The 8,701-nt window shown below is 36.2% G+C and overlaps 1 pseudogene; it reads left to right on the top strand.

Annotated features, from left to right (window-relative positions):
- Positions 1-1,294: 1,294 nt before the first annotated feature.
- On the top strand, positions 1,295-1,413 carry LOC115230089 (annotated as a pseudogene).
- The last annotated feature ends 7,288 nt before the right edge of the window (positions 1,414-8,701 follow it).

Here is an 8,701-nt window from a genome sequence, read left to right as displayed (position 1 = left end):
CTGTTTTGACCTCAATTCACTTGCTGTGTTATTCATCCTTTTCAGTCTTCTGTTTTCTGTCTTCAAAGGCTTGTTTATTTCAATGTTATCCCTGACTTACGGACCGATTACCTGTGTGTGTGTGTTTTTGTTGTGTATGTGTGTGCGTGTGTGTATTTTTTTTGTTTGTGTGTGTGATTGTTGTGTATGTGTGTGTGTTTTTTTGTTGTGTATGTGGCTGAATTAGTGAAAGCTGGTTGAACCTTGAGGCGAGCGGTGGCTACGACTGAAAGACAAAATAAACATTGGTAAACAGTGATTTCATTTGGCAAAATAGAGCTGCGCAAGTGCAGTGAGAGTAAAGCATGGAAATTGGTGCGTGCAAATATGTATAATTTTTGTTCGAAGTGAAAGCAGACATGCACTTGAAGTGGAGAAGACTGCAAGAATAAATCGAAAATAAAGAGAGAGAAAGACGTTTACAGCACCTAGGTTTCCCAAGCGGTCACCCATCTAAGTACTAACTAGGCTCGAATTTGCTTAACTTCATTGATGTGATATGGCCGTAAACGATAGAGCCGAGTCATTAGAACGTTTTTATTTGATATACCATGTGAAGATAGCAAATCTGTGGCTTTGTCTTTGCTTGCCTGTCGCATTCAAATTAGCATACATTTGATTAGGATTGTTGTCATTAGCAGCATTCGTTACTTACCTTGCTTACATTGCTCGCTGCCAAGTGTCCAATTATGCACCAGTGAGTAAACTTGATGCGAGTTTTAGCAATATGCAGCGAGAGAGTAGTTTCCACAAGCATAATGTCGACGGAAGTGAATTGAAAAAGCGTCAATCACGCAAGCTGCGATAATTTTGCTAAGTGTTGGACGTTGTTGTTTTGACGAGCGTCGTGTTAGGATGATGCTCAGGTATTTGCTATTGGTGTGGATAGCCAGAGCAAATGTTTGTGATGACGTGTGCGACGTTGTGTTGAGGAGCATTTGTGGGTAAGATGGGGACGTAGCAGCAGCAAGGGTAGTGTGGTGCGACAGTGAAGGCCTATTGATCAAATTGTCAGCGGCAAAGTGAAATCTGAAAGCGAGAGAGTGAGTAAGCGTGAGGGTAGCCGCTAGTGGTGAACAATGGGAGTTAGAATAAAAGAAAGATTGCTTAGTCGATGCAATAGTGAGCTGGTAGAAGAAAAGCAGTGTAGAGACGTAAAGATTGTGACGAAAGCAAGTTTACATTGTAAGAGAATATAAATGTTAGCATTTAGTCGTTTATTAGAATAAAGTTGTTAAACTTCGAGCTGACAATTGCTTACGGCCATATCACGTTGAAAGCACCGGTTCTCGTCCGGTTACCGAAGTTAGGCAACGTCGAGCCTAGTCATTACTTAGATGGGTGACCGCTTCGGAAACCTTGGTGCCGTAAGCATAGCACATTGATTTTTTTTTTTTTTAAATTGTTTTAAAAAAGTTTCCACCTATGCTGAAATTTCAAAGTAACTCTACAGTAGATTTTTATATTTTGTTTCCCTTTTTCTGTCTTTTCTTTATTTTAATGACTTCTATTGCGAGAGGCGTCGACCGTTCTCTGCTGCAGTTGCGTGCACTATGCTCTACGCTACAGTCAACATTTCCACATTTTTTCCCTTCGCATCGCTACAGCCTGTTGCACAGAATATTTGAGAAGATTTTCTCTTCCTTCCTCGGTTGATTCCTTCATGTCTACCTGCTAAGATTTTACGCCTCTCATTGTAAATCTTGATTTTTGTTAAAAAGTCTTTTAATTTGGTTGCTTGGCGTCAGCTATATATTTTTTCTGATTTTGTCATTAGTTTGTTCATTTTTGATGACTGTTTAAGAACTGGGAGACATCTTTTAGTAGTATTGAGAATGTCATAGGTTTTGGGATTGTGTGTGAAGACAAAGAGTATGCTTATGAAATCATTTCTTTTTTTATGTGTTTGTTTTCTTCTGAGTTCTGTAGTTAGGACGTGTGTTTATGTGTGTACACAGTGTAAAAACTAAATACATGTTTGTGTGTGTGTGTGACCATATTGGTATGTAGACTTGTTGACATGTACGTTTGCTATTAACAGGGTTTTGTGACCCCGCTTCACCCTAAAACAGCCACACAAAAAAATACAATTCCTTTATTCTTGATCTACTAAATACTCCTTCCCTTTTTTATATACACGCATTTGTGTATGTACGTATGCATGTATATATGTATGTATGTATATATTTATGTATGTATGTATGTATGTATGTATGTATGTATGTATGTATGTATGTATGCATGCATGCATGCATGCATGTATGTATGTATGCATGTATAGTTTGGAAAAACTCGAAATTCTCTTCGTTGAGATTTTTTTAAAAATCTAGTTTTTTCTTACTTCTCTCCATTTCCACGCTACTACTTCTTCTCAATATAGATAGCGAGTCGTCTTTATATAATTCCCGAGCCTCTCCTCTTACAAAATCCAGGAAGCAGGATTTTATCTGAGACAGTGAATATATTCTACCTACATCCGTTACCTGTGCCGAATCATTTGACCCCCATTGTTACATCAACACGTTCTTCCCTATCCGACCAAGTCCAAAGTTTACCTCCCATTTCTATTACGGTGTTCCGAGCCGCTAATATTAAATCTATTTCCTCTCTAATTAAATCGGAGATACATTTCGCAAATGAAAGCGCCTTGTTCAAACCTAATAGGTTTATGAAGCATAGTACGATATATCTAGTAGTATGAATTTAGTATGAATATATACATACATACATTCATACATACATACATACATACATACATACATACATACATACATACATACATACATACCACTTGTTAGTACATTACTTCTTAATACAACTTGTTAGTACAACCACAGCGTTGATCACTTAGAGGGATTTTAGAAATAGCATTTTTGCGAAATCAGCGTCAGTATGTCACTTGAAACTATATATATTGTGAGCAGAAGCCAGATACTGCGACCTCTAACAGACGAGGCTGGATAACTGGTCCCATGCCTAGACGATGGTAGGGGGTCACTTCCCTGCTCGCAATATCTTGGATTCAGGTGTGCATCGTTAACCACCTAGGGGAGATATCCTCTTGAGGTTAAAAAATCGCAGTAAAGTATGTTCGAACAGACAGCCATGCTATAGTGGCTACGATTACTACTTATATATATATATATATATGCATATATGTGTGTATGTGCATATATATGTATTCAATGTATGTACATATATATGTATGCATATGTTTACATATATATGTATGTGCATATATATATATGTGTGTGTGTACATATATATATATTTATATATATATGTATATATATATATATGTATATATGTATGTATATATATGTATGCATATATGTATATGTATGTACGTACATATATATATATATGTATATATGTATATATGTGTATATATATGTATATATATATGCGTGTATATATATATGTATATATATATGCACTTAGATACATACGTATGTAACCTAAATATTTACAATGGTATGTCTGTCTGTATATTCATATGTAGGTAACTGTACACCATAACATTGCAGGTATTTAGGCTATGTATATACATAGCCTAAATACATACAATATACATACGATGCATAGACGCAGGAGTGGGTGTGTGGTAAGTAGCTTGCTTACCAGCCACATGGTTCCGTGTTCAGTCCCCCTGCATGGCACATTGGACAAGTGTCTCCTATCATAGCCTGTACAAGACACTAACCCAAGGTACCACACAGTGGGACTGAACCCGGAACCATGTGGCTGGTAAGTAAGCTACTTACCATACAGCCACAGTCGTAGGAGTGGTGTGTGTTAGGCAAGCTACTACCACACAGCCACTCCTGCATCTATACCCACTCCGACGTATTGTATACATACATGCATATGTATGTATGTATATGTATGTATATATATATGTGTGTATATATATGTATATATATATATATATATATATATAATATATATATATATATATATATATATATATATATATATATATATATATATACACAAAAGTAAATAAATGGCACAACGAAGTACCGATATTTATTGGAAAATAGTGAACGTTCGCTATTTTCCAGTAAATATCGGTACTTCGTTGTGCCATTTATTTAATTTTACGTATAATTTTACCCTCACGGGCTATCCTATACTGGAAAGCAATACTCTCGTATAGCATTACTATTTTATATATATATATATATATATATATATATAATATATATATATATATATATATATGTAACAGGATTTTTTAGAAATTTCTAACGGCTTTTTTCGAAACGCGTGCTTGTAGTGATAAATTACATGGTTATTAACTTTGTGTCTATTTTCGGCATATTTTGGCATTAGTAACTTTTTCTTTTGTCCTGACTTATTAGTATATATATATATATACATACTAGCAGTATAACCCGGCGTTGACCGGGATTAAGTTGGGATTATTGAGCTAATAAAGCGCTGTGTTTCAAACCAAACTTAGTAATACCGATGTAAAATTTGAGCGAAATCCATTGAAATTGGTAAACGTTTGGCTGAAAATGGGTAGCAGACAATTTGATTTGGAAATCCCATAAGGAATTTGTTTGTCGAATTTTCCACTCATCGATTGTTTTTTTTTTTTTTGAGAACTTAAAACATCCAAAGATCCCATGAGTCCTAAGTAACGCCGGCATAAAGTTGGAACAAAATACATCGAAATTGGTAAAAGTTATGATTGAAAATGGAGTGTAGCCAATTTTAGTGAAAAATCCTATAAGGAATCGGTTTATTGTTATTTCGCTCGAAATAGGACTTAACCGAACGCAACATAGCTGATTCAAAAATCTATATTTATACTTTAATGTTGGTTTTCACAACCAACCCAGTTCTGCAGAATCAGTGCCGCGACAGGAATGCATGGGCTGGGAGTTTGACCGGCAGAGGTGACCATGTTGCACATGCTAGCCCTTTCGAAACAACCACCCCCATTATCTAACCCTCTTGGCCCATGGGTTGGGAGCCCTTCCAGCAAGGAAAATAGAACACCTGTGAAAGGAAGCGACTAATCCCGATCTTGACCGAACCATTCCTAGGGGTACTATCGGTCAAGGCTTCATCAAAGATATGCATTGGAGAAGGTTGCCTCGGAGATCTTCATCGAAGATGTACATTGGAGAAGGTTGCATCGAAGGTGTGCATGTTATTATATATATATATATATATATATATATATTATATATATATATATACATATATATGTATATATACACGCACAATATGTAACATTCTCTACTATATATATTTAATAACGAACCATGTAATTCACACTCTGGAAAATTTATTTCTGTAAAATGATGGAAGTGGGTAAAATTTCCGAGGCTTCTACCTCACCCAGCCCCATTTTCGGACCACACCAAAGGGTTTTGTAGCATATTAGGAGGTCACCGGAATTTATTCAACGAAAAAAAAAATTCCAATGATTCCGGGAGGGAGGGGGAGGCCTCACCCCACCTTTTTTTCCCGAACGAAAATACGTGATTTGCAGCATATTAGGTCAGGGTACTTGATTTCACACAAAATAAAAAAAAGTCCGAGTTTTATTTTTTTTTTCCTTAGTGAAAATCGGATGGGTGAAAATATCAATGGTGGTGGGTAGGTGAAATTTCCGAGGCTTCAACCTCTCCCCACCTCGTTTTTCGGACCCCAGAAATGGTCTTGTAGCATATTAGACGGTCACAGGAATTCATTCAACGAAAAAAAAATTCCAATGATTCCTTCACCCTACCCCCTTTTTACCGAACCAAAATAAAGGATTTGCAGAATATTAAGAGGTCAAGGGTACTAGTTCAACGCAAAAAATCCGAGTTTTTTCTTTTTTCTTGGTGAAAATCGTGTGGGTGTTAATCTAAAAGTTAACCCTTTGTTTTCCTTCCTCATCATTGCTAGACAGATGTCTTAACTTATATTAGCAAACTTACGGATTTCACTGACGTGAAAATTGGTAAAAGTTATGGTTGTAAATCGATTTTCACCACTACCTCCGAGTGCCTCGGGGAAAATAAGTTGACAAAAACACAGCCATGATCGTGACCAATGTCCTAAAATTGGAACAACATGCGTGCTAATTTGTGGACGTGCATAAATTATATTCACCTGTGTATACACACACACACACACACACACACACACACAGATACACACACACACACACACAGACACACACACACACACAGATACACACACACACACACACACACACACACACTCACACAGTCACTTCGCTATGGCAAGAAGGGGACTTAACTCATGTTAGCAAACTTAAGGATTGGTAAAAGTTATAGTTGAAAATAGATTTTTCCCGCTATCCGCAGATGCCTCGGGAAAAATAAGTCGGCAAAACCCAGCTAGGTTCGTGACGAATGACCTCCAAAAATTGGAGCGACATGCGTGCTAATTTGTGGATATGCATAAATTACATTCACGTACACACACACACTTCCTGCCTTTTATAGATATACAGATATATATATATGCCTGGTTTGTGTCTTGCTATGGCGACCTCCTCCTCAAAAATGGGGAATAGGCCTGGGTATATGATAAGATATGATATGATGATTCATATATATATATATATTATATATATATATATATATATATATATATATGCATAACGTAACTACCTGCAACGTTATGTTGTCGTAGTTACCTGCTTATGGATATACAAACATACAGATGACATAGCACTGTAAGTATTTAGGCTACGTGCGTATGTATCTATGTGCATAGGTATGCACGTGTGTGTATGTATGTATGTATCGTGTACTTACGTACAGCCGTTTCATTTATAGCCAATGAATCTCTCCACCTAAAAAGTTGTCAAGATATTACAAATCACTTTTCGCATGGATTTAGTTCAATTCGGAAAGCATAGACAAAATTTGTTCTGATTTCTGAGAATTAATATTGATGCTCCTAAGAAATTAATTCAAGATCTATTTACCAACATTTGTCGAATATACATATATATCTCACGGTAACACGCCCAGAACAGGTAACAAGATTATTATTACTTGTCATTTTTGTTGTTGTTGTTGTTGTTGCAGACGTCTTCGTTGGTATTGTTGTTTATAAGCTAGTCAGTCTTGAAGGGGTTGATCTATGATAAAAAAGCATCCCATCTATGACCGTTACCCTGTTTATTTACGAGTAATGTCCATCCACCTGAATGCATTTATCCAATGTAATGTCTTCTAACAATATGAGGAGTGATCTGAGGGATATTTGGCTGTTGTTTTTAGCAGGTAGGTACCTTGACTGGAGTTCACATTGAGATCGGATATCCGTCTGAGGATACACCATGATTCTATCTTTTCTTTGTCCCACACGACTTGGGATCCCTATGAAAGGATCCCTTTTCTGTCTGAGCAAACGGAGGAATAAGGGTCCATTGAATCTACAGATATTCCTTCAAAATGGCGGAATTCTGGTTAATGAAACCCATATAACCCCTTGTAGCATTTTCATTCTTTGGAATTTTCAGGAAATTTTCGCGAATTTGTGTTCTAAGTACGGAAATTCATACGCTTTTGAAATAATAATACTTCATGTGTGTGATTTAAGGGAGATTTAGAAGCATCAATATTAATTCTCAGAAATCAGAACAAATTTTGTCTATGCTTTCCTGATTAAAGTAATTTCATGCGAAGAGTGATGATTTGTAATATCATGACAATCTTTGAGGCGGAGTGATTCATTGGCTATAAATGAAACGGATATACGTAGTACACGATACATACATACATAAATACATACATATACACATACATACACGTGTATACCTAAAATGTTTTTTTCTTAAACACGAGATATAGTCTTCAAATTTAGGATGTTTTTGAAAGACACTATATTTTATAATCAGATTATATATACTTTCTCACACAACAATTAAAATATATTTATTTTGAATCACTTATTTATCAATCTACTTATCAATAAAATGCAGGATATGTGTGTGTGTGTACCTAAATGTAATTTATAGCACATCCCACGAACACACGATACCGTCATCGTTTCTTTATCATTCAGACATGTATTAGTGTTTTTCAATATTTTTCAATATTTTTCTCCCCTGGCAGAATCGTTAGCACGCCGGGCGAACTGCCTAGCGATATTTCGTCTGCCGTTACGTTCTGAGTTCAAATTCCGCCCAGGTCGACTTTGCCTTTCATCCTTTCTGGGTCGATTGTATAAGTAGCAGTTACGCACTGGGGTTGATGTAATCGACCTAATCCCTTTGTCTATCCTTGTTTGTCTCCCCTCTATGTTTATCCCCCTGTGGGCAATAAAAAATATATATTTTTCTCTCCATGAACCCATTTAATGGAATTATGATAAACCGAAGGGCGGTCTGCTGCTGGAATTTAGGTAAAAATTCAGACCGCCCGTATTTCAAATAGATTAAAAGAGAAAAATGATCGACAATTTTAATATTAATACGGATGTTATGAATTCCCATGTTTAGGACAAAAATTAACAAACCTTTTTCTGAAAATTGCCATAAATAAAAAAAAGTTATGAGGGCTTATTTGGGCTGTTTAAGCGAGAATTCTGCCCTATTTATGAACACGTTGCTGCTTGTTAAATGTATCTTAGTCATGTATGTAAATGTTTCCGCCTTCCCTCCTTCCCCTGTCTCTAT

Source organism: Octopus sinensis, unplaced genomic scaffold (genome assembly GCF_006345805.1).
Source record: "Octopus sinensis unplaced genomic scaffold, ASM634580v1 Contig14469, whole genome shotgun sequence".
Lineage (NCBI taxonomy): Eukaryota > Metazoa > Mollusca > Cephalopoda > Octopoda > Octopodidae > Octopus > Octopus sinensis.
The sequence above is the reverse complement of the archived record's forward strand: the minus strand, read 5'-3'. Positions and strand labels throughout refer to the sequence as shown.